The sequence below is a fragment of the Apium graveolens genome, chromosome 10, assembly GCF_009905375.1.
Source record: "Apium graveolens cultivar Ventura chromosome 10, ASM990537v1, whole genome shotgun sequence".
NCBI lineage: Eukaryota > Viridiplantae > Streptophyta > Magnoliopsida > Apiales > Apiaceae > Apium > Apium graveolens.
The window spans coordinates 91,638,971-91,644,460 of record NC_133656.1 but is presented as its reverse complement, the minus strand read 5'-3'; positions in this window follow the sequence as shown (position 1 = coordinate 91,644,460).

The following is a 5,490-nucleotide window of genomic DNA, read 5'->3' as shown; positions in this document are numbered from 1 at the left end:
AATATCAGACTTTGCAGTTACAAACTTAACAGGATTTACCTTTGGTTTTTGTTTAACAACTATAGGCTCAGTTTCTATAGTTCCCTTACTGTTCTTATCATCTCCAAAACCTAAGCCCTCTTTCTAGTTTCCATTACTAAGAATATCCTGAGTTGCTTTACCAGAGTTAGTCCAAGTCCTGATAATCTCTCTTTCCTTTTCTAACTCAGTTTTTAGAGATTCATTCATTTTTAGCACTTCATCCCTAACATAAAAGGCATCATCTCTATCTTTCTGAGTTTGATGGAACATGACTAACTCTTTTTCTAAATAATCATTCATCTTTTCATAAGCAAGATTTTCAGAAGTTAATCTTTCACATGTTAAAGTTTGATCTTTATAACTAATGAACATGGTTTTAAGATATCTTCTCAACTCAGTAATATCATCAGTATGAAAGGCATAAGTAGTTTGAGGTACCTTTAAGTCAGCAGTATCAGAACTGCTATCAGCATTCGCCATTAAGGCATAGTTTTCCTCATCCTCAGAATCTGAAGCATCTGACCAGCTTTTCTTCTTTGTGATAAGAGCCTTGCCTTTGTCACTCTTCCCTTTTCTGCAATCAGGAGATATGTGGCCTTTCTCACCACAGTTGTAGCATTTAACATTTGAGTAATCTCCTCTGTCAGACTTTCCTCCTTTGCCTTCAAATTTTCTGAAACCTTTCTTATCAGAACTTGCACCTTTCCTGGAAAACTTCTTTCCTCTCCTGAATTTTCTGTATGCAATCTTTGTGATTCATTTCACCATAAGAGCACACAGCTTCATCATCTCCTCATCAGGGTCCATCTCAGGTATACTTTCAGTTTCTGAGTCATCATCACTATCAGAACTTGATGACTCAGTATCAGATTTTGTGATGAGAGCCTTTCCCTTGCCTTTCTTTGAGGCAACAACTTTGGGACTTTCCTCCTCAGCCACGAAAGCAACTGTCCTTGACTTTCTTCCATTCCTCTTACTTCTTTGTTCCATCTCAAGTTCATGAGTCTTGAGCATCCCATAAATTTTATCAGGAGTTGTTTCATCAAGATTATAGTTGTCTCTTATTATTGTGGCCTTCAAATCCCATCTTTCAGGAAGAGCTAACAGGAATTTAAGATTTGAATCTTCAATATCATACTCTTTATCAACTAGTGACAAATCATTCAAGAGTTTGACAAATCTGTCATATAAATCAGTTAATGACTCATCAGGCTTTGAGTCAAAGTGCTCATACTCTTGAGTGAGTATAGACTTCCTGTTCTTCTTGATTGAATCAGTTCCCTGACACCTTGTTTCCAAAGCATCCCATATCTCTTTTGCAGTCTTGCATTGAATTACCCTGTTTGACAATACATTATTAATGGAACTATGCAGTAAGTGTCTTACCTTTGCATCCTTCGCAATCGATGAGATATCTTCAGCAGTGTAATCAATTTTCTCCTTTGGCACAGACTTTGTTGGCTGACCTGCAACTGCCACAGAGAGTTTGGTTGGCATATGTGGTCCTTCATTAATCCTGTCGAGATATTCTGGATCTGTAGCTTCCAGAAACATAGTCATCTTCACTTTCCATATGGAATACTCAGAAGGTTTCAACATGGGAACTCTTATAGTCTCATATCGACTATAGGTTATGGTTTTTGGAGGTTCTTCAGTTTTGGTGGGCTTGGTTGGAGTTTCTTCTTCAGACATGATTGTTTTTGGATCTTAAACTGTTTGTGTGTTAACAGATGGCTCTGATACCACTTGTTAGGTCACACACACTGTAGAAGGGGGTTGAATACAGTGTTTACTACAATCAAATCGAATATAAGAACTTATGTAACAAAATACAGATTTTATTCAACACAATAAACTCTATTACAATATGGAACCCTCCTCTCTCAGTGATGAACAAATTATCACGAGAGCTGCTAGGGTTACAAAGAATAATAACTTTGATAATGATAACACTTATAGTGTAAACCCTATGCCTGTGTTTATATACTACACAGTTACAAGATAAATTATAATTGATATGGAATATAATTCTGCTTCCTAAAATATATCAACTAGTTATCTTTTCTTCCAAGTATTCTATTCTTCATAGAATTCCTTCCTGATGCATATTTCTTTCTGTCTTAGTCTCGATATTCTTTCCTTTCAATCAGCCGCCTGCCTTATCTGAAAGTCATCTTAAGTCCTGATATTATCTCCTGATAAATATCTTCTGATAACTTAAGTTCTGATAACTTAAGTTTTGATATCTTAAGTTCTGTCTTCAATATAAGTGTTGATTTCCAGTTAAGTACTGATTTGTCCTATTAGGTAAGATCTGAAACTAAACACAAATCATATTACACATGACATTATCAAATATATCTAACAATCACCATCAAATCCGGCGAAGAACTCAAGTAATCCGGCAAAATCACAGAACTAGTTAAAACTCAACCAAACCTTGACATTTATATATCAAAACGAAGATAATAACATATAAAATCGATTCAGCTAATCAAAATCAGTACCCACAACATATATAATCCGGAAAATTGAAAAATAAAAATGGTTGAAACCATAAACTCGTCTTAATCAATCCCGAACTACAACACATAATTTAATAGCACAAATTGACTCAAATCATCATGTTAAAGCTAACTATGACATCAATAACAATAAAAAATCATTAGAAACAAAGAACACAAATTCGACCAAAATGAAGAACATCATTTTGTGAGAATTACTCAACCTTAGGTGATGATTCTGGTATCAAAATAACGGTCTTGAAGAGAGTTTCGATTCGACTACTAGACCGTCAAAAACGGAGCAACGGATCTCCAGATATCGCAAGATTAAGATCAAGAATGAATTGAAACCTCCAAGAACAATTTAGAGGATTTTTTATATTGTTCTGAAACATAATAAAATAAAAATAAATAATTATCTGATTTTTTAAATAATTCTGACAAATAAAATAGAAATTCAACTATTTATACTTGTGTAATATTAATACTCGTTGGATCATTTCGGATCCGAAAATAGATTACTTAGCCGCTAAGTAACTATAAAAATGATTCAATTTGGTACAAGATTTGGATAAATATTGAAACCGGGCTTCTTATAAAACACTCTACGAGAAGATAATATAATAATTTAATCAAAATATCACGTCTCTTGAGAATACGGGTTTTATTAATCTATCAAAATGACTATTGTATCGAAAATTTTACGCCGGGACTTGTACGAGTCAAACCGTACTCCGAATCGAAAAAGTCAAAACATGGAAAATGTTCAGAATAATCAAATTAGGTTAGGAAGGAGTTTTTTGAAGACTTTCGGGTTGTAAAAACACAAAAATGGTTAAAGTTGGACGATTCCCGATTTTATAAAATAAATTATAATTACTCAGAAAATAATATATTATATCTATAAATTCTTTATTAAATTATATAACAACCTATAAATTACCAGAAAAATATCACAATTATCTATACTTTATTATGGACATAAAAAAATTAAAATACTCAAATTTTACCCCATATCAACATCCAAACGTCAATTCCAATTACCAGATATTTCACCAAAATTCACATAATAATCACACAATATTTTATATTGATAAAAATAATTACACGATATATCCCGGATATTGCAAAACAAACTCAATTAACCGACATCAATAAGATCGACTTTCAAATAACTTTTGAAAATAATACATTCAAGTAAATATTTTCAGAAATTAGCAATGATCGATACAACACTTAACAATTAGCACATTACTATTTAATAACACAAACTCATCAAATAGGAATAAAATATCCACCATTTTATTCCTTCTAAATCATAAAAGCATATATATATTCAAATAATAATTATAACAATTCTAAAAATATGGGATATTACAATCTACCCCCCTTATAAGGATTCCGTCCTCCGAATCAGCAGAAGAAAGCACTAAGGGTCTTCTTACCAACGTTTCAATCTTGCATATGTAACTTTTCTCAAAATTTCCAATAGCACTGTAATTCCTTATACCATACAGTTATCACGGGAGCTTCACTCCGCACCATTGGTTCGTCCACATATCATTTGACCAATTTCTCACTAGAATCACTTTTATTGATCGAGAGAAAGAAGGATAGAGAAAAAGATAAAGAGAAAGAAAAAGAAAGAGAGAGATAAGTAGAGAATGGTTGACTTCGTTATACGCCAGTGATATATTAATCCCATTACAATCCCTGTTGCTCTTAGTGATCCCGTTACATAGCCCTACTTTTCCTTGTCCAAGATAGCTCAGCCCAACTCGATTGACATACCTTCGATTATTTGAGATAATATAATCATGAATTCCAAAGAGAAAAGAATTTCATGTCATAACAGGACCAAAATCTGAATTTGTGAAAAAGTATTGTTGAAATAAAAGAATAACTGAGAGATCAATATGATCAAATGAACTTGGTGTTGCGTGCCCAAATTAAGACACTACTAAAGGTTATAATCCTTCTTGTAGTCACAATACACACAAGTGATGGCATCCCATCCAACTCCTATCACACATACAGGTATAACTTGTGTCCCCTATAGTTAAGGTTGTTCTTCTCAGTCAGAATAAAATAATATAAAAGGAATCGAAAATCAAATGAATATTCAAGGGTTTCTAATAAATGACTTGATAATGCAACCCTTGGATCAAAACTGAAAATATTTCAAAGTTAATATTTCTGGAGGAAATTAAATCCAAAAAATAAAAATTATGGCACAAAATGAGCATGTGGTGTCACATCACTAATAAACTACCCACCATATAAAGGAAGTACAGGTTCAATTATTAAAACTTGGCAGAGCTATCAAAACCTGGGAATAGGTTTCATGACAGCCTCTGGCACATTACGTGATTGAAAACGGGTGTTATGGATAATGTCATTCAACAAATACCTCATTTTGAGAGATGACAAAAGAAGTTATAGAATGAGAAGGTATTGCCAAGATCTTAATATTTATCTTCTATTTGAACTCTTCTGTTGACTCATCACCCAATTCTAAACACTTCTTCCCGTTCCATGGATATCGATAATCTCCATCGTCATCGAATCATAGTTTCGGAAGATTCCACAATAGAAGTTTACAGCTGCTACGAGTTCTATCCAGCTCAGCACAACCAACTCAACCGAATACGCCTTATCTTAACTTAATCGTTGGTACCATATCGGATAGTCCAACACGAACTCGATATGAGCTCAACCGTCCTTACATAACTATACACACTCCTACACACTCTCGTTTCTAGTTTACTATACCCTTAGCTCTGATACCAACCTGTAACGCGCCCAAATCCGGGGTCAGAGGATTTGGTCGTCACTATGAAACCTTAATCCAAATCAACCTGTTTAATCAATAAATAAATGCCAGCGAAAGATATTTATCATTTATGACCCAATATAACGACTCGTGTATTTTTATTTTTATTATTTAAAAGTGTAATAAAGATTT